Source organism: Schistocerca piceifrons, chromosome 6, assembly GCF_021461385.2.
Source record: "Schistocerca piceifrons isolate TAMUIC-IGC-003096 chromosome 6, iqSchPice1.1, whole genome shotgun sequence".
Taxonomy (NCBI): Eukaryota; Metazoa; Arthropoda; class Insecta; order Orthoptera; family Acrididae; genus Schistocerca; species Schistocerca piceifrons.
The window spans coordinates 178,345,454-178,367,771 of NC_060143.1; positions in this window are offsets into that span (position 1 = coordinate 178,345,454).

The following is a 22,318-nucleotide window of genomic DNA, read 5'->3' on the forward strand; positions in this document are numbered from 1 at the left end:
AGTTCCCAAACTAAAAGTGATAGGAATGTAATTTAAATTGAGGTATACACAGATGGTGTTACTGATTCCAGTGCATGATAGGAACAACTATTGTTCCATTTTAAAATAATGTATCATTTCGCTGTATCTCTCTGGATAATAACACAATGAACTATGTTCATAGCTCCGCAGACAGTGTAAAGTTTCTTATCGTGACCTACCGCAATAAATATTTCCGTTGCCTATTACTTCGTAACTTGCAGAGGCAAACTCGTTTAATGAAACACGCTGTATATACAGGATGTTTGGGAAGGAAAGGTCAATATTTTACACAGAGATAGTATAAGTAATTCCGAACAAAGAAATGTTATATGAACATTGGTCCGTAAATGCTTCGTTAGAAATACTGAAAGGCACTTTAATTCTGCAAAGCTGATGTGCACAACTGGACCGTAACGTGATTTTCTTCAAAACAATGTCACAGAGAAGTACAGTTATGTTTCACATTCTTACATAATGTTTATTTACTTTGCATTTAGTACATAATGCGTTACAACAAGCACGTTACATGTATTCAGTTGAAAAAGACGTACCACGTCTGTTAAAAACGGCTTTAACACTTATCGTACAGATGTTGTATATTTCACAGAACAGGTTCGAATATCCCTCCATAAACGTCAATGCACTTTTGGTCTCTAGCGATAACATGTGGTGTTGCTTGTTCAGTTGCCTGTGGTTGGTTCCTAAACAATTCAGGAGCGTCCATTGTTCGACGAAGCAGTGCATCTCGTGTATTTACCTTTACTTTGTGCACCTCTGATTTCATCTAACCCCACAAAAAGAAATCTAGAGGTGTAAGGTCAGGTGATCTTGGAAGCCAGTTAATAGACCGCCACGTCAATCCAGCGATTAGGGTACGTGCGGTTGAGATGGTCTCCCACACTTAAGGTAACGTGTGGAGGAGCACCGTCATGTTGAAAGTACATTCCAGTTCGCTTGGCTAAAGAAATGTCTTCCAATAGTTCCACAAACGAATTTTCCAAAAAATGCTGGTGCCTCTCTCCCGTCCATCGCAGATTTATAATAAATGGAACTATTAAAAGGTTACCGATCATGGGGCACCAAACATTTATGGCAAAACGAACTTGGATATTGCCATCCACTGAAGCGTGTGTATTTTCTCGTGACCATCGATGATTATTGCGTGCGTTGTTTATTCCATGTCTTGAAAAGTGTCCTTCGTCAGTGAATAGTATGCATGGAAGCAAATGACTATTCTCAATTATCCAGTGACAGTTTTGAAGTCGCCGGCCATTGTCGCCAACGTGGTGATTTTGGACATGCAGTATGTCAAATTGATACAGCTATTCCGCATGTAATATTTCCCATACATGGGAACATACCCACATTTAGAACATACACACGCAGGTACAGCCTTTGTATGCTACTACCAGGACTTAGTTCAACACTTGCGATAATTTCTTCTTGTTCGTGCAAAGTTTGTTGACGTGCACGCTCGGACGAAAATTGTCTACTAGGAAGAGAGCCTGTTGCACGCAAAGTAATAAATACTTTGGTAAACACCCTGCGAGCAGGTAATCGTCGAGTCGGAAAGCGCCTGTGGTATTCTTCTCCTGCACCGGTAGCACTACCGTCGCAGAGGCCATAAACATACACTATATCTGTGTAATCCTCATCACTGTAGCGGTCTGGCATTGTTAGCAGCGCTTGTACGAACACAGTTAACACCATACGCAACACAGCTAACCGATTCGTCGTCGGTACACTACACAATACGGCTTACACGGTACAATTGCGCAAACAACGGGTGATTGTACTACGTACGCTACATGGCCATAATACGTGGTAGGTTGCATAGCGTAAAGATGACATGCACCCGTGCGTTACGGTCCAGTTGTATTGCGTATACGTTCACGTTGTGCACATCAATTTTGCAGAATTAAAGTTCCTTTCAATACCAATACCTCCCTAACGAAGCGTTTGCGGACCTATGTTCATATAACGTTTTTTATTCAGAGTTACTTATACTGTCACTGTTTAAAATATTCACCTTTCCTCCCCAAACATCTTTCAAAATTTGTGGAAGTAATATTAACATAACCTTTTTCATAGATGTGTTTTATGTATTCACGTTATATGACATGCCCTTGAGAATCTCCTCTCTATGGACATATGAAAAAAGAAGTATGTTTAATGTAATCTTCCGTCTACTGTACACTAAGTAGAATAACTCCTTTCTACAGATGACACTAGTTTCTTAATCAGTCCTAAAATACATACAATAGCAGAGGAAATGATAAATAATGATTTCAAAAGTAGTACTGAGTGAAGCCCTGCGAATGGACTCATTCACAAGTTTATACAGGCGCACGTAGAGGTACGTCACCAATGATAATTGTAACATGTGCTGCCGAAATAATAGCTAAGATTGGGGATTCAAAACTTTTTGGTGTCCATATTGATAAGGATTTAAAACTACTAAAATAACTGAATAGAACCACATTTGTACTTGGGATCATTGCAATTCTTACGGATAGGAAAATCAATACGTTCACATACTTATAGTATTTCCACCTAATAACGTCTTATGGAACGGTTGTTCTCATTGCTCGAAAACGTGCTGTAGGAATAACATACTCACCGACGATCGCCTTATAGTCATATGTTTGAGGAGTTAAGCGTGATTGACAGTACATTTATTTTTTCAGGAAATCTGTTGTATCACACTATAGCTCGAAGGGAACAGTTATGTATGTCTTTACAATATCAGAATCATTATTCCACTTTAGTCTTCAGGAGGTAATGGGGCACACAAACCTCCCACCCAAATGTTTGAACATTTAACCAATGGATAAAATGTCTGACAAACAGCAAAGTTAAATTTGAAAAAAAAGAATGAATACGTTCCTTCTTAACCACTTCCTTCAATCCTTAGAAGAATTTCAGTAGGAATTGCTAATACACCTCCTTATTTGAAAAAAATGTAGCAATATCTACATACTTATGTGTAGTATGAGAGGAAAATGACTCGTTCCACTTCGATTAATTGACCTATAGAACATACTTTAGGTGGAAGTCAGCTGACAGGTACCCCTGCTTAAATGATATTACCTTTATATCTCTCGATTTAGTTCCGTTAAGAGCGAAGTATGGAATTCTATCTGCAAGAAAGTCTTGAATTCAATGTCAGGTCTGCTCCGATACTACGTAAGCCAGCGTATTTTTTTGTAAAACGGCAATGCGGGACGGTGTCAAATGTCATACTGAAATGATGGAACACGGCATCAATCCGAGCGCCGTTGTCCACTCCGCTGTGGATCTCATGGAGTTCCGCAGGATCTCTGTTTGCGGAATCCATGTTGATTTTTATAGAGGAGACGTTCATTTTCCAAAAACATCATAATTCTTGAGCATAAAACGTGTTCCATAATTCTACAGCAGATTGACGTCAACGATATGGGTTTATATTTGTGTGGATCTGTCTTACGGTCTTTCTCAAAAACTTGAATGACCTGAGCTTTTTTCCAGTCGTTAGGTACCTTTCGCTGCTCAAGCGAACTACGATAAAGTACTGCTAGAAGGGGAGCTAGTTCTTGCGCATAATGTTTATAGAATCTTGTAGGTACCGCATCTGGTCCTGAAGCCTTTCCGCTATTAAGTCTGGATGTTCTGACATTGGTCTCTCAATATACATATTCTTCACTGTCGTTTCTTGGTAACAATATCAGCTTTTTCCCTAGGATGAGCAATTTCACTCAATTAATACTTGGCAGAAATACAATCTGCACTTAGACGCACTTCCTTGACTCTTGTGCAGAAAGGTGACCAGTATACTGCTGCATCCATTTTCAGTTAGCTACCGCAAGAATGCAAATATTTTTGCAGCAGTCTATTAGCTTTCAAATCGTAGCTGCAGAGTTTCCTCATGGTTCACTCTTTCTATTATGTCGAGGAGTTTCTTGAATAATTAATCAGATTCTGTCGTTACACTGTTGAATGCGTTTACATAAAGTTTTGTTTGTCTTTTTGTGGGTTCATAATTATTTTATTTCATGTTGTAACTTCATGTACTGACATGTTTCGTGACCTTGGAGATTTGCTCCTCAGTTTGGTCCTACCTCCGTGTAAAATAAAAGAAAGAAATAAAGTAAAATAAATCTAACGAACCAGTCCCTTCGTGATACAAATTTTATAAATGAGCTATTCTGCTAATAATATTTTGCCGTAATTCAGTTACGGCATTAAACTGCTCTCCTAGTTGCCCCGCTGTTTCATTGTATGTCCCTTGTGAAAATGTGGCGTATTAGACGTGATAAGTGTCTTAACTGTAGCACCCAACACGACATTCATGTAGTGTCGTTAGTGTCACACCCGTCATCATTTCACGAAACGTAGTGATTCCGTTCTGTATTTTTAATTTTCAACTAATTGTGTGTATTTCTACCCAGAAGTGGGGCTGCGCAACGACTTTCCTTGAACCATCGACAACCTACAATCAAGCTGTCTAGCTTTAGATGGTTTGAACATCAATCCACTGCACGAATTCGATCTTGATGTTATTTATCCCCCTGTTTAACAAACAACATTTCTATGTGGTGCTTACGATTATTTAAAAATTGGTTTTTCGAAGGTATACTGAGCTGTGCCTGACTCATGTTCCCGCAATTAGGTATTTTACACCATGTTTTTAACGTATTTACACCTCACTACGATAATTTAAATTATTACTGTCACTGAGTTGCTGCTTTGTCTGACCGTGAGCGGCGTTACCAGCGCGTATCGATATATCCCCTCTCGTAATATCTTTGCTTGGCTCCTATTACTTCGCAGTCGTTGCCTGTCGTAGCTGAGTTCGGGGACGCGAGTTGGGGCCGCGAGTTCGGGTCTGCCAGTCAGTTGGAACGCGTCTGGAGCGCAGTCCGGACTTCCAGTCGGGGGGCTGCAATGCGGCACTAGTGCAGTTAGGTTGGAGGAGCAGTGAGGTCTGCATCGACATGGCTCGCCCGACCATTGCCGCCACGCATCACTTGAGCCGGGCCGCGGTCTTGCTGGATCGTCGGTCAGTCGTCCTACCGGACGACGCGTTTTGGCTCGCCGATCGTTCGAGTCGGCTGTGTGTGTATGTGTGTGTGTGTGTGTGTGTGTGTGAGCATCGACTCTCAATTTGTCTTCGTGTGTGCTTAGTTATTGTAGGGTATCTTTCACGTCTTCGTGCAAGTGTTTGTCAGGTTGTGTGTGTACTTGGTGTAATTTCCACTGACAACCTGTTTTAAATGTCGTCGGCGTACTGGCTCAGAGAGGTCAGTCGTCTCATCCGGCGACATGTAACTGGTTCTCCGAGCGCTTCTGGGCCCGTTCAGTTACCATCTTGTGGAACTTGGGTCGGTCCTTCCCTGGTCCAGGGATGAAGTTTAGCCAGTGGCCGTGTTTCCTCTGCATGGTTGGGTCCGACACAGTATTTTCGCCGTCGTGTTCTTGTGTGATTTACCTCTCAAATCTAAATTGGATTAAAAATCCTTAACTCACTAGGAGATCGTAACTACATGCTAACAGAAATGGAGAATTCACGTACTGTATTGCACGTTGAGAAAAAGAGGACTAATTTAAATTAGAGTTAGAAATTTATAGTAACAACCGTTCAAATCCTGACTGCTTAATTAATGAAGAAACGGTAAGGAACCGGAACTTGTTTTTCGCTGTTGTTGATGGATTGTATCTCGATCGAAATGAATAAGACTATCACCTTCTTGAGTCACTTTAGCAGCATGTGATTAATTCATTGTCTCTTTAAAGCCCCTTGTCCTTGTACTCGAAATATCATCATGAAATAATAAACTGCAGCAACCCGATGTGAGCAATGTACTCCACTTCGTAAAGTAACCAATCCACGACATTTTATGTGTGAAATTAATACGTGCTTTGATCTTATTTTAAAATATCTATCTTTAAATGAGACAAACAAGATATCGCCTGACGTGTTTCAGTAAAGAATGTCCCCAACTTCACAATTATTTGTAATAAATGTAGACTTTTTCATTCTTTAATGTTATTTAGTAAATTCCTACTTAAAATTGCCAATGATCTGGACTGTTGACCATTGTATTATTTTTAAGTTTTTTTTGTGTACGGGTATGCTAAGTTATTTACCTGACCATTACGCTCCGCGTAAGCCACGCAAAGTATGGCGCTCGGCACTCATATCCATGCTCCAACGCCATCTAGCGGACTCCATGTCATCTGCTGCAGCGCAGACAGTTCGGCTTGAGACTACAGTTCCCGTAGTACGGCTGGCATTCAGTTTGTAATTGACGAAGCTTGAGCTTCAGCTGACGATAAACGACTTGCACGTCAAAGTCGTGTGGTGCATAAGTACTCTATGTTACGTGTAGGAGGTCCACATTTCGTTACTCTTGACTGTTGTTTTACTGTAATGACCGTTACAAGACTCATAACTCCTACCAAGAGAAAAACACTATTTTCTATTTATCAGAATATCATATGATGGATCGATCCGGAAACGCGTCATGACAAGAAACAATAACGGAATTCAGTTAAAAACAGTGAGTATTTTTGAGCAACCTTACAGCATTTTTAAAGTCTATTTCATACATCGAAATCGTTTTGCTGAAGATGTAAATCACTACAACTTAGAACGTTAGTTTGTTTTCGTGCAAACACTTGCGACCGAACCGCCGAATCTTTCCATCAGTAAATGGGGTATGTTCTCAACTGACTCGGTTGTTTTAACCCCCTCCACTGACAGAATGACCCGCTTCCTACTTCCGTATGTATAAAGCCGATACGGACTTGTAGCTGTCACGCCTTTGCGCTTACTGCTACGTATTTTAACCGTAAATAGCTCAGCCCTAATGGTAAGAGATAGTAGTGAATTCACGTTATTAATCTTTGAAGACAGCACAGCTGCCACAAGCTCAGCTCACTTTGACTCCACTCCTACCCTCGCCATTGCACCACATTAACTAGGTGCTACATGGACCTTGCTAAATTCACTTGCGTATACATTTTTGACCGTTACTCGCCAGTATTTACCTAATGATTAGTACACTCCTAACCGGACTATTTCCCAAAGAGCTGTGATGATTGAACGGGTTCGATCCACGGCCTACAGTGCCCTACAGTTCACACGGAAACACTGCCTACCTGACCCACGTAACTTGGTAGTGAGCTTATGTATCCAATCACCACTGCTAGCAGCAGTGGGTAATCCTATCAGCACGACGAGAGCAGCAGACTTAACGTCGAATCCTCCTGAAAATACTTATAACTACGGTCGCCAGCTCTTAAGGAGCAAGAGAATAAATCAGTTTTTTGGCTCGTTTCAAAGTGAAACGGCTTGAGTTGAATTTAAACTTAATTCTGAATATTACTATTTCTGATCATTCTAGGTGATTCTACAAAGCAAATACTCTCTCAATTTCTGTGAGTTGGCTTGGTAATTACCACCAAGACAATTTAAGCAACTTAGGTTAACAAACTTCTACCCTTCAACTTTTTTTAATGATTTTGGATATTACTCTTTGGACAATTGATATAGAATTAGTTAAGTGACTTTACTTGAAAGGTTACTCAGGAAAATTTAAGTAACTATAAATAGGCGACTCATTCTGGTGTGACCATTGCTCTTTTCAACATTCTTATACGCTAAAGTATTCTATAACCAAAAGAATTGTAAATGAAAGAGGCGATGGTGGCCTCAGTCTGATTTCACTACACTATGTTTGAGGTTACTACACTTTACAATGAACAACATGCGTCGTAATTTTACTCATTACTATATTCTGTCCTCTGCACTTGCACAAAAGAAAACTGGTATTCTCCTTTTACATGTATACAAAGTTCGACTTAACAATTGCAAGCAGTCTTGCCTTGGGTAGACGTGTCGGTGCTGGTGGTGAGATGCATGTGGCTAACGCAGCTCTTCACGCCTCATGCCCTCAATGGCGGCTGGAACTACGAGCTGTAGCACTCGTATAAGCTACTGCACGTCCGCCATAAAATCTGGGCGCAGGAACTCTTACAATCAGCCCCAGTGGCATAGAGACGGCTTCGACAACCATTCGTCGCGTTCTACTCCACAAACGGCGACGATGTTCGCCTCTTCGCTGTTGCACAATCACTTTTGCGTGAGCACAGTTACGCACGTCCGGTCACGTCAACACTCCCCAGGCCATTCCATTGTTCAGTCCCTGTGTCTCCAGCTACCTCTAGCTACGCTCGTATCACCAAGAGTGGGGGCGTTCCCCTACCACCTTTTCACCGAAATCATTTAGTATTTAAGAATATTTATATTTATTACCCTGGAGTTCATACCAGTCATAATAATTTACTACTAGCGCTTTATAACATTAAATCATACAGTAATAGCTTATAATTACCAAGAAAAAGAATACATTTGACTCCGAGAGCTTAGTGCATTGTCTGACAGGCAGCGATAATTCCCAGTTTTGCCAATAGATGGCATCAGGGTGCACTCCCTGGCAGTCTCACACCAGCGCGCCCGTTTCCGACGCGCGGGCTCCAAATTACTGTCAGCCCACCATCATTTGAGTTCCGTTACACACTTCAAGAATTTTCGTTTTGTTTCTTCGGGAAGACTTGATTTTCACTTGTATGTTTGCGTCCCTTAATTTAAGGAACAGTGGATGGTACTGCAGTGTGACTTCTCTCTTTTCTTTACCGGACTTTTCTTCCAATTATCTTCCTGTTAAAGAGTTTATACTCAAGGCGTCCTGGTGTTTTACCTGGAATTTCAAAGTCTTAACACTGTAGTATTTAAATTAGACTCTAGGTAAACCAAAATTTAATTAAATTGGAAAATTAAAACTTTTTTCTCGCTCCGCCTGTGTCTTATTATCTCCGGAGTTCAGCGTGGGTGAAGCTTTGAAGTCGCCTGGTGGCTACAGACTTCCGCTGCCGCTACTTACGTTACGCCGCAACTGGACGGCGAGTGTGTTTGCTACAGTACCTGCAGCAAGCATCAACTGTATCCAAACCGATGTGGACAATTTCCTGTTTCTAATACAGTCTACCAAATGTGCTTAAAAAATTATTTAGATAAGAATCTCAGTTCATGACAGTTAACACCTTTAAGTGTATTTAGGCATTAGGGCTAACTTCCCGTATGTTTCAGGTGTGTGTAGATGAGAACTAGCTGACTTACTTAGGGTCGCCACACGAGTGAATGTAATGAAAGTTGAACCATTACCTCGCAAGGGATCTCCGCCACTATTCCCGTAGGTGTAGCGCTCTTCATCATTTCCAGCTTATCGACATCTTTGCTGACGTTATCTAACCACCAATCTCTTCAAATTCCCGCTGGTCATATCCCGTCCAAGTCTCCTTTCAATATTCCCGTTAGAGCCCATACCAACTGCATTTGCTTATTATGTGCTCCTACACTATGTGATCAAAAGTATCCGTACACCCTCCTAAAACATACGTTTTTCATATCAGGTGCATTGTCCTGCCGCCTACTGCCAGGTACCCCACATCAGCGACCTCAGTAGTCATTAGACATCGTGAGAGAGCAGGATGGGGCGCTCTGTGGAACTCATGGACTTCGAACGTGGTCAGGTGATTGTGTGTCAATTGTGTCATACATCTGTATGTGAGATTTCCTCACTCCTAAACATCCCTAGGTCCACTATTTCCGATGTGATAGTGAAGCGGACACGTGAAGGGACACATGCAGCACACAAGCGTACAGGCCGACCTCGTCTGTTGACTCACAGAGACCGCCGACAGTTGAAGAGGGTCGTAATGTGTAATAGGCAGACATCTGTCCAGACCGCAGCACAGAGGAATACGAAACTGCATCAAAATCCACTGCAAGTACTGTGACAGTTAGGCGGCAGGCGAGAAAATTTGGATTTCATGGTCGATCGGCTGCTCATAAGCCAAACATCGCGCCGGTAAATGCCAAACGACGCCTCGCTTGGTGTAAGGAGCGTAAACATTGGACGGTTGAGCAGTGAAACAACGTTGTGTTGAGTAAAGAAGCACGGTACGCAATGTGGCGATACGATGGCAGGGTGCAGGTATGGCGAATGCCCGGTGAACGTCATCTGCCAACGTGTGTAGTGCCAACATTAAAATTGCGAGGTGGTGATGTTATGGTGTGTTCGTGTTTTTCATGGAAGGACTTGAACCCCTTGTTGTTTAACGTGGCACTATCACATCAAAGGCCTACATTGAAGATTTATGCACCTTCTTGCTTCCCATTGTTGAAGAACAATCCGGGGATGGCGATTGAATCTTTAAATACCTGTTCATAATGCAAGGATTGCGGCAGAGTGGTTGCACAACAATAACATCTCTCCAATGGACTGGCCTGCACATAGCCCTTATCTGAATCCTATAGAGCACCTTTAGGATGTTTTGGAGCGCCGACGTCGTGCCGAGCCTCTCCGACCCACATCGATACCTCTCCTCAGTGCAGCACTCCGTGAAGAATGGGCTGTCATTCCCCAAGAGACCTTCCAGCACCAGATTGAAAGTATGCGTGCGAGAATGGAAGCCGTCGTCAAGCCTAAGAGTGGGCCAACACCATACTGAATTCCAGCATTACTGATGTAGGGTGCCACGAACTTGTAAGTAATTTTGAGCCAGGTGTCCGGATACGTTTGATCACATAGTGTATATCAGTTGTTTCACAAATTTCCACCATACTTGGTTTCCCATCCTCTCCAATTACCGCCTTCTTTAACCCTCGCACTGCACGCTTGATTTGAATTACCTTGCACCTCACACCAGGGTACACTTTACCCCAGTAAAATGTTATCATGTATCACGTGTTCCAATGTCATTAATATGTACAATGGACTGTCTTATGTGTATGGGACACTGTAAATAACTATGTAGTTACCTGTAGTGATTTCGTTTTATTATTGCAACAATGAGTAACACGTGGTATTTATAAAATGTGCGTGGTAATATTAATAAATAATGTTCAGTATTTATTTATGTTTAGCTTTCTCATATTTGAATGTGTATAATCCGACAGAATATCTTATTTGACTTTATTTAGTTAATACAATGAGTAGCATATGGTATTTACGAATTTAATACATGTTACACTTCTATACTGAAAATGAGTTTTTATGTATATGTTTTTATTAGTGTTTAAATTCAACGTGAGTCTGAACTTGAACGCATAAAGTAAAAAATATAATACCACAGGTTATATGGTTTTTGCAAGATATTTTGATGTACGGTGTTTATAACATTAGCATTATAGCAGATTTATGTAAAAACGCATAAGAAAGATGAAACCAATGTGTATTAGAATCAAATGAAAAACTGTAACTAACATATCAGTCACCATGTGTATTGTCAGTGGGCACATTCGGTGCAAATTTGGGCTGTATGTTCCTGATAGATCGCCTTTTTGCAACCCTAGCAACACATTTTTGTTTTTCTGTCCCTTTTCCGTGAACATAGTGATTATCTCACCTTGCAGGATAGAGGTTCTGGCCTGTCTGGTGCCACAGTATCAATTTCCCATATTTCGTCTAGAGTTCTCTTCACATTCCTTCGTATCGTACGTATATACAATCTAGCGCTTAGGTGAGGCGCAATTAAGATCCATGCCAGTTCATGTATAAAATTCCTTCGTGGCTTCCTTACTTCAGTGCTGGAAGGGGTAAACAGAACCATGGTGTTTATCCCACCTTGAGCCAAAATGCCACAGAAAATCCTCATAGGTCATATTCTTGTCACACGTGCAGTGGTGTAAGTTTTGCATAGCTGATCAAAAGTGTCAGTACCACCTTTGTTTTATTGTATGAAATGGTCATTTCATTTTTTTCTGTTCTTATGTTGATGTCGTTTGAGTAGCGCATGCTAGAAAGCAAGAGTACAACTTTATTCTTGCCGGCCGTTGTGGCAGAGTGGTTCTAGGCCCTTCAGTCCCCAACCGCGCTGCTCCTACGGTCGCAGGTTCGAATCTTGCCTCTGGCGTGGATGTGTGTGATGTACTTAGGTTACTTAGGTTTAAGTAGTTTTAAGTGTAGGTGGGTGATTACATCAGATGTTAAGTCCCATAGTGCTCAGAGCCATTTGAACCATTTTGAACTTTATTTTCTTTGGGGCATATGACAGTACCATCTTATTCATATCAAAGGCAAATTGTATTTTTCTGACATTTTGAGACCGTACAAATGATTGTGGTATTTCAGGCTTACTATTTATTACAGTTCCCAACATTGTCAAACCAAAGATTTAAATCATTATCCGATAAAGAGGAACTGATTAAAACCAGTTGTCAACAGTCAGCTTCCTATTAGTGATATGAATGGGTTCTGATTACTTTCTCATATAATAAAACGAACAGCTTAATTTTTTTTCAATTACCACCAGTGTATGGAATAGCATTTAGCATGTAGCAAGTCTTGAAATCATTTAACATCAAAATCTTAATTCCTTATTTGTCCAGCTTTGAAGACATGCATGCGGCAGAAGCTAATTAGCTGCACGTGTATGGTACTGTATTCGGAAGGGATGTATAGGGATTTGCAGTTATCAATAAATTTAGTACAGATGACACGAATTGGTGCATATTTGTCTTCTTATTTTCTTTGCATGCGGGTTGCTTTGTCATCAGATCTTAGACAATTAGTTAAAAACTGAAATCGCCTTTGTGATATTGTAGTGCGAAACAAGGCACTAGCAGATTTGAAACACCAAATTTCTTGTAAATTTGTGTGAGCTGTCTTGTTTACGCCGCGGAGGTAGCTGTTAGCTCCACGATCTACATCTACATCTACATCCATACTCCGCAAGCCACCTGACTGTGTCGGAGGGTACCCTGAGTACCTCTATCGGTTCTCCCTTCTATTCCAGTCTCGTATTGTTCGTAGAAAGAAGGATTGTCGGTATGCTTCAGTGTGGGCTCTAATCTCTCTGATTTTATCCACATGGTCTCTTCGAGAGATATACGTAGGAGGGAGCAATATACTGCTTGACTCTTAGGTGAAGGTATGTTCTCGAAACTTTAACAAAAGCCCGTACCGAGCTACTGAGCGTCTCTCCTGCAGAGCCTTCCACTGGAGTTTATCTGTCATCTCCGTAACGCTTTCGCGATTACTAAATGATCCGGTAACGAAGAGTGCTGCTCTCCGTTGGATCTTCTCTATCTCTTCTATCAACCCTATCTGGTACGGATCCCACACTGCTGAGCAGCATTCAAGCAGTGGGCGAACAAGCGTAATGTAACTTACTTCCTTTGTTTTCGGATTGCATCTCCTTAGGATTCTTCCAATGAATCTCAGTCTGGCATCTGCTTTACCGACGATCAACTTTATATGATAATTCCATTTTAAATCACTCCTAATGCGTACTCCCAGATAATTTATGGAATTAACTGCTTCCAGTTACTGACCTGCTATTTTGTAGCTAAATGGTAAGGGATTTACCTTTCTATGTACTCGCAGCACATTGCACTTGTCTACATTGAGATTCAGTTGCCATTCCCTGCACCATGCGTCAATTCGCTGCAGATCCTCCTGCATTTCAGTACAATTTTCCATTGTTACAACCTCTCGATACACCACAGCACCATCCGCAAAAAGCCTCAGTGAACTTCCGATGTCATCCACCAGGTCATTTGTGTATATTGTGAATAGCAACGGTCCTATGACACTCCCCTGCGACACACCTGAAATCACTCTTACTTCGGAAGACTTGTCTCCATTCAGAATGACTTGCTGCGTTCTGCTATCTAGGAACTCCTCAATCCAATCACACAATTGGTCTGATAGTCCATATGCTCTTACTTTGTTCATTAAACGACTGTGGGGAACTGTATCGAACGCATTGCGGAAGTCAAGAAACACGGCATCTACCTGTGAACCCGTGTCTATTGCCCTCTGGGTTTCACACGCCCGTCTTTTTCGAAACCCATGCTGATCCCTACAGAGTAGATTTCGAGTCTCCAGAAAAGTCATTATACTCGAAAATAATACGTGTTCCAAAATTCTACAATTGATCGACGTTAGAGATATAGGTCTATAGTTCTGCACATCTGTTCGACGTCCGTTCTTGAAAACGGGGATGACCTTTGCCCTTTTCCAATCGCTTGGAACGCTACGCTCTTCTAGAGACCTACGGTACACAGCTGCAAGAAGGGGGGCAAATTTCCTTCGCGCACTCTGTGTAGAATCGAACTGGTATCCCATCAGGTCCAGCGGCCTTTCCTCTTTTGAGCGATTTTAATTGTTTCTCTATCCCTCTGTCGTCTATTTCGATATCTACCATTTTGTCATCTGTGCGACAATCTAGAGAAGGAACTACAGTGCAGTCTTCCTCTGTGAAACAGCTTTGGAAAAAGACATTTAGTATTTCGGCCTTTAGTCTGTCATCCTCTGTTTCAGTACCATTTTGGTCACAGAGTGTCTGGACATTTTGTTTTGATCCACCTACCGCTTCGACATAAGACCAAAATTTCTTAGGATTTTCTGCCAAGTCAGTACATAGAACTTTACTTTCGAATTCATTGAACGCCTCTCGCATAGCCCTCCTCACACTACATTTCGCTTCGCGTAATTTTTGTTTGTCTACAAGGTTTTGGCTATGTTTATGTTTGCTGTGAAGTTCCCTTTGCTTCCGCAGCAGTTTTCTAACTCAGTTGTTGTACCACGGTGGCTCTTTACCATCTCTTACGATCTTGCTTGGCACATACTCATCTAACGCATCTTGTACGATGGTTTTGAATTTTGTCCACTGATCCTCAACACTATCTGCAATTGAGACAAAACTTTTCTGTTGAGCCGTCAGGTACTCTGTAATCTGCTTTTTGTCACTTTTGCTAAACAGAAAAATCTTCCTACCTTTTTTAATATTTCTGTTTACTGCTGAAATCATCCTTAGAGTGACGTCTCTGGACAAAATCTCACACCTTGTATTTCCCCATATCCGTTTTCATAGCCGTGTGTTTGTAACAATAAATATGTGTTCTACAAGAAACTGTGTAATAAGCAAGAAACGATTCTGAAGGTAAGCCAAGTCTCTGCGGTATACATTCCAATCTGAGTTTAGGATTTCATTACTGTTTACGTCTGGTTTCAGCCAACTTTCTGTCCCTAGTACTATATGGGCGTTGTGACCGTTTATTAATGAGAGCAGTTCTGGGACCTTTCAATACACGCTCCTGCAATTTACTATTAGCACATTAATACTGTTATTCGCTGTTGCATTTAGCCTTGGGGAGAGGGTGTCCCAACCGCGCCCGGTACCCGCGAAGATGTCTCGACAGCAGGTGCAGTGGGTGAAGCATGTAACACCTGGGTTGTACCTTGCGACGCACCAGACTCCCCACTGCCGCTACACTCCGAGGCAGCAGCCTGAAGACGGCTCACCGCGGCCATCAACACGTTCAGCTGTTCGCGAACAGTGGCCAGCTCCTCCTGCGTCCGTACACAGCAGTCACACATCCTATCCATCCTAAGGAATCAATTTACTGAAGAGAGTTAATCAACTTTTAACTAGACTGCTAATTCACTAAAGGCGGCTGATAATTCTGATAGTTGACTAAGCTGTGATTGCTAGCCACTTCTTGTAGAAAACAATGAAAACAGCACTACCTGTCTCTGGACTGTATTGAAAACAAACACTAGCACTACTGGCACAATGGTTGCCTAAAGGGACTCTCTCTGACTGTATTCAAAACAAACACGAAAACTATGGAGCACTATGAGTAGCACTCGACAATTAAAGCATCCTAAATGCAAAAACACACGGAAGAAGAAGTGACAAGTAAGAAAAATACAGTTAATACTTTAATTAAGGTAGCTCGCTGCACAGCAGACGTGAAGCAGACGGCGGTTAGGACGACACTGACACTACTGGCACTATGGCTGACTAAAGGGACTCTCTCTGACTGTATTCAAAACAAACACGAAATCTATGGAACACTATTAGTAGCACTCGACAATTAAAGCTTCCTAAAAGCAAAAACACACGATATTTGTAGTGTTATTGTAACATTCCGAGTTTCCGATTGAAGAACATTTTCTAGTGATTTCGTCGTTCGTGTGAGTGACAGTGATGTTCAGCATTTCATCTGTCACAGATAATTGCCATGCTTCGGTTGGACTAGAAATATACCTTGCTTGATCCTTTGGTCCTGGGAGATTAAAATTTCTGGATTGAGTTCTTCCTCTCTTAGATGGTGAAGTTGAAGACCACTAATAGCCATTCTTAGCTAGAAGGATGTTTGAGTTGGAAGAACTACCACGACTATCACACTGTTTTCTCCACACTCTTCCGTACATGATGGTTCCCGTATTTCGACAAAATCAGGATCTTCATTAGAATCTAGACGTCCAAATGAATCATCTTCCTGGTCCAAGTCGTCCACAGCTGTATTATATATATGGTCAACTGTTATTAGTCGTTTACTCATTGTCGCTGAAAAATAAAGTAAAACAATATAGGGTTACACTGAAAGGAAACAGTTGTAAGGTACACACAAAATACATTTCAATATTTCATATTTACCAAATGATTATTTTCAATCTGTGTAAATGAGCTACACATAACGCACGCTGGGATAACCAAGACACCACGGTAGTTGAACAATCTTTACAACTTGGCAATTCCGCAACAACAATTGAGGTAACATCGCATACATGTAGGCAGTGTTACCAACCTAATATACACTAAGTGTCAATAAATTGTAGCCAACATACTCTTTGTAATGCACAATAAATGTCGCGCTGGGGGTTCTTAGGACCCCAATGCGGGTTACGAGGGTTTGGTCCAAGTATTCGTCTAAGAAATTTTTCTAGTGGATGTTCATATTTATCTCCTTCTTTGCTTTATCTTCGTAGTCTCAGCTACATTTAAAATCCGTGGTTAAACTATTATACAGATCCTTATTATCTTGGAAGAGGTTTACGGTTGAGTTTAAGATCGTCGATTATGGGGAACTGTAGAACACTTTAGTATGTGCTGATTAATTACATTTATTACATATTCGTTTACTTTCGGAAACTAATTTTCGAACGTTTTCAGGCCCATCTTCAGATCGTGCATGCAGAAGCTACATTTACTTTTCCATAGCTTGATGTTTAGTACTCTTCCTGTTGCAAGAGCTTAGGAAACACTTAAGTGTATCATCATGAGTGGTATAGGGCAGTGTCTATAGAAAAACGAATTTCTTTACGCAGGCGGTAGTATGGATGCTACTTTAGTACTGAGGACAGTGTACTGAACAACGTTACATCAGCATTCGCTTAACTTGCAGAATAATAATTTTAACTATTAGGAATAGCATGTTTGTAAAGAATAGCAGTCCACATTCTGTACTCATTAGGCTTCATTTCATTAAAAAAGACCTGTAATTCTATTTCACTTTCACTCAGGATAGCAATGTCATCAGCGAATCTTAACACTGATATCCTTTCACGGGAAATTTTAATCCCACTTTCGAATCTTTCTTTTATTTCCGTCATATCTCCTTCGACGTCTATATTGAACAGTAGGGGCGAAAGACTTTATCCCTGTTTTACACCCTTCTTAATCCGTCCACTTCGTTTTTCGTTCTTAGCCTTCTACTCTTACTGCTCCCTCTTGATTCTTGTAAATATTTTATATTCCCTTTACCTTAAAAAAAATTCGACCATCCTGCTCCATTTTACGGTCTCGAATGCTCTCTCGAGGTTGACACATCTTATGAACATCTCTTGATGTTTCTTCAGTTTATTCCATTGCCAACCTCAACGTCAGAACTGCTTCTCTGGTTCCTTTACCTTTCCTGAACCTAGTAGATCCTCAATTTTATTTTATATTCTTCTGCGTATTGCTCCTGTCAACAACTTGGATGTATGACCTGTCAACCTGATCCTGCAATAATTCTCGCACATGTCGGCTGTTACATTCTTGGTAATTGTGTTTATGATGTTTTCCCGAAAGTCTGATGATATATGTCAGTTTCATACATTCCACACCAATAATCGATTTTATGCTACTTTCTTCAATGATTTTAGAATTTCACATGGAATGTTATTTACCCCTTTTGCCATATTTGATTTTAAGCCTTCCATATGTCTGCTAAGTAGGATTCTCCTACTCGATCTCCTATCTCTCCGTATCAAGGCCTTTACTGAGACGCAATCCTAGCTGGAAAGGGGGTCAGTGGCCTCTGTGGTACCGTCAGCTACGATCACTGGAGAGTTCCGGCAACCGCAATTGTCAGTCAGGAAAGCAGTGCCCACTGGCGCCGACGAGTGCTGCTGCATCCACAACTGTCCAAAGCTGATACAAGGCAGCGCGTCATCGCCGACGGACGACAAAAGGCCGCCGTCGCCCCATCTTCACCCCTCCCCCCCCCCCCCCCCCCACCAGGGCGACATCTTGCAGTGTACCACATAGCCAGAACTATCCGCGGCCCGCGACGTGCATGAAGAGAATTGTGTGCTTGTTCTGAGCGTTGGAGACAGTAGTGAGGGAGCACGCTCGGCCCGGCTGGGTAGCGACGGTGCAGCGGGCCAGCTACTTGGCCCTGACTCGATCCCATCACTCACCAGGAAGTCGACCATCAGCAGGAGGAAGTCATTCAGCAGGTGACCACACGATGCGGAGGTGCCAAGGTGACTGCATACAAACTTAACGCAGACTGAGGCCTCCAGGTAATGGCAGTAAAGTACCTTGGCAGTGGCTGGTTGCTTCATCTTCGATTCAAACGGCCTTCTTCTAGTGGTTGTCGCCTGGTGTTTATTGCATCCCTGGGCATGCATCTGGATACTGCTGAGAACAATGGGAGTAGGGTCTAATTTGGCTGGTGTATAAGTGAGCCTACAGTGGTAGCACTCTCAGAACTGAAAGTCATGGAGCGAAGCAGTCGGACAGACTCTGTATTCCTCGATAATCTAAAATAATTTATTCAGTATCGCATCAGTGCTTGTTATCAAATGTACGATCATACTTTGTACAAAGCGAAATTTGAGACTGGAGTGAAGATTTCTTTATAGGAATGACACAGCAAGTTATCTCGGCTGAAGGGTCATTAACAGCTGTAGATGTTCTAATGTGTGTGAAATCTTATATAACATTCCTGCTAAGGTCATCAGTTCCTAAGCTTACACACTACTTAACCTAAATTATCCTAAGGACAAACACACACACATGCCCGAGGGAGGACTCGAACCTCCGCCAGGACCAGAACTGTAGATCTTCGCGCTGTGCCCCAGGGAAGTATTTTGGAAGCCTAGCTGTTAATCCTGCATATAAATGACTTTGCAGACAAAATTAATAATCACCTCAGACCTTTCGCGACACCGCTGTTATCTATAACAAGGTACTGACTGAAAGACGAGATGCAAACGTCCTGTCAGATCTCAATAAGGCAGCTTGCCCTCAGGGTTGATGATTTAAAACTTCGCTATTAAAAAAAAAAAGAAAGAGAAAAAGTAGGGGAGATAAGGGCACGTTGCAGTAAAAAATAGTTATTAATTTTTATTACTTTTTTATTATAAACTGTTAAATCTAAAAATGGTAGTTAGAAAGTACATACTTTTATACATAGAAATCACAAATAAAACATCCGGTTAGACCATTAGAATGGCCACAATAAATTATAGAGGAGAGGTCGACACATTTTTCAATTTACCCCACCAATGAGGCACATTGCAACATACCAAAATTTTACTGAAAAGAGCCTACTGAGTTGGAAATATCTGACGTGACAGACGTGCCTTACTTGGATCCACAGTATGCACGCCCATAGAATGGATCATTATTCGCACATGACCAATAAGACCTCAATTTTCATTTAGTACACGGTATCCATTCCTCTCACTTTCTATAAAGATCACCACAGATCAAACAATAATTTTTTTCTTATTCTTCTTCGGAAAATGGATGAAACTGCATTTTCTTTTGCTACTGTCTCTTGTTTCCTTATCTCCTTCTTTTCCTTTTCTAATCTTCGGTGCCACCTTCCGATTTCTCTCCTCCGTTTCTTTTTCTAGAGCCTGTTTTTTGGGAGTGTTTGTTAAGATAGCACATTTCCTCTTATTTCTTCCATGGTTGCTCCCTTTCCTTGGTACAGATTGACGGGAAGGGCTAATGTGCTCAGGTGCAAAAAGTTTCTCTGCTGAAGTACCTGAAACAGAATTAACAGAGTTCACCACATTCTCGGAGTTAGCCAGAGGATCTGAAAGTTTTCTTGTGGGACTGGCCCATCGGTTGCAAAAGATGCAGAAAAATCACTTTCTTGGAATTTTTCTGGGTCAAATGGGAATATGCCTGTGGCTGAGAATCCTGATGTTTTTTGGTATGCAAGTGATGAGAAGTCTTTTGTTTATAATGGAAGCCAACTCATAATTCTTTATTGTCTTTCCTGGGTTTGCCATCAACGAAGAATCGATTCCTCTGGAGCACATCCTCTTGAAAGAACCATAAACGCTTACATCAAGGGGCTGTAATTTGTGATAACAGTGAGGAGGAAATGATAGAAGCACTATACCACTGCTCTTACATTAAGTAATAGTTTCTGTACTGAGATGGAACGGGTGGTTGTACAACAGTAGTAGGGCAGGAGCTTCTTTTGTTGCTCTGGTTTCCCTAATAAAATGGTCGAGATTTCTTACAAAAAGACTGCTTCACAATCGATCCAGAGCCTGTGGCTGCACCGATGCATCCCATGGGCCCATCACGGATAAAATGGTCTTCAAAATTTTTTCTTCGAAAACTAATCATGGCTGGAATGAATGTCCCTTGCGCACATATACCAGCTGCTATTGTTACCAATTCTCCCCGTTTAGCACACCTCTCAATTCCAACTTGTTTCACACCTTTGTGCGCAACTGTCCTGTTTCGCTTCAACACTGTAGCTACACCCCTTTCATCCACGTTCCAAATTCTGGAAGAGGGTGCCGAGAATAAACATCTCATACCTTTTGGAAAAACTCTCCAACATTTTTCCATTAAATGCTGTCATTCTTCGTAGACTTGTGCTTTCAAGTTGTGAGATGGAAGGATCATTGCTTCTCTCCAAAAATCGTGAAAGCCAACCAGCCCCATCTATTTTCTTTTGTGTCCAATATGCTGTAATTTGAAGTTAAACTATTTTGCACAAAGTACCCCAGTTTTCGTACTTCCTCTTTGGTTAACCCGAACATAATTTCATTGCATTTCACGATATAATACAAGAGTATTTTTTTCCCGGCTGTCTGGAAAATTTTCACGTGTTTGGAGTACCCACAAGTAGCGTTTTATGATGAATCGGGTGAGGGTACAGTAGCAAATATTACATTCTTTGGCAGTTTTTGTATTAGGTTTATCACCCTTTCCTTCATTTTCCAGAGCAAAAGGGGCTGCTCTCTGCAGCACGTCAAAAAGTGTCAAACCTTTTTCTGTTTTACTTTTGTAATGACAAATTTTCTTTACCTGAAAGTAAAAATTTAGAATGAGTAAACTCAAAATACAAGAACAACCAAAAGAAAAGCATTTCATTATGCAACAGTCATAAAAATTCGACCTAACCAAGAGCGGGGTAAGTTGCAACACCGTGTTGCAACATGTCCCTCTTCGAAACGCCATATAAATTACAAGTAAACACACGAACGAGGACTTTAAACAAAATCAGCTGTTACATTGTTCAACTACAAAAGGTAATTTTTCATCACTTGTGAAATCTAATGTTTGTCACCGAACGTGTTATTATATACACAACGTTTCTGAAACTGTAAAAAGTTAACAATGACGCTTTCGATCAAAGAAAGAGAAGACAAAGAAAAATATCTTCTCGCTCCGATTCTGACCATCCCAGTGAGTATACTACGCGGTTGAAAGTGCCTCAACACAACGGCAGCCGGCCGCGGTGGCCGTGCGGTTCTAGGCACTTCAGTCTGGAACCAAGCGACTGCTACGGTTGTAGGTTCGAATCCTGCCTCTGGCATGGATGTGTGTGATGTCCTTAGGTTAGTTAGGTTTAAGTAGTTCTAAGTTCTAGGGGACTGATGTCCTCAACTGTTAAGTCCCATAGTGCTCAGAGCCATTTGAACCATTTTCGAACACTGGCAGCACCTGACGGGATACTGCATGAAAAAATTCAGATGCTCCAATTAATCCCTGTTACAACGTTCCCTCTCGCCCCTATTATCTTAGGACTATAATGAGCTGTGTCATATTATCGATTACTCTACGTTATCATCAAGCCGTCATTTGGATGTTATCAAAGACATGAACAATGCGATGCACATATACAACCCTGGAGAGAGTAAGAGAGAAGGATAGTCGCGGAGCTCTGCAAATAACTGTGGTCACCGTCAGAGAGCGTGTCACTGCGCACACTGGC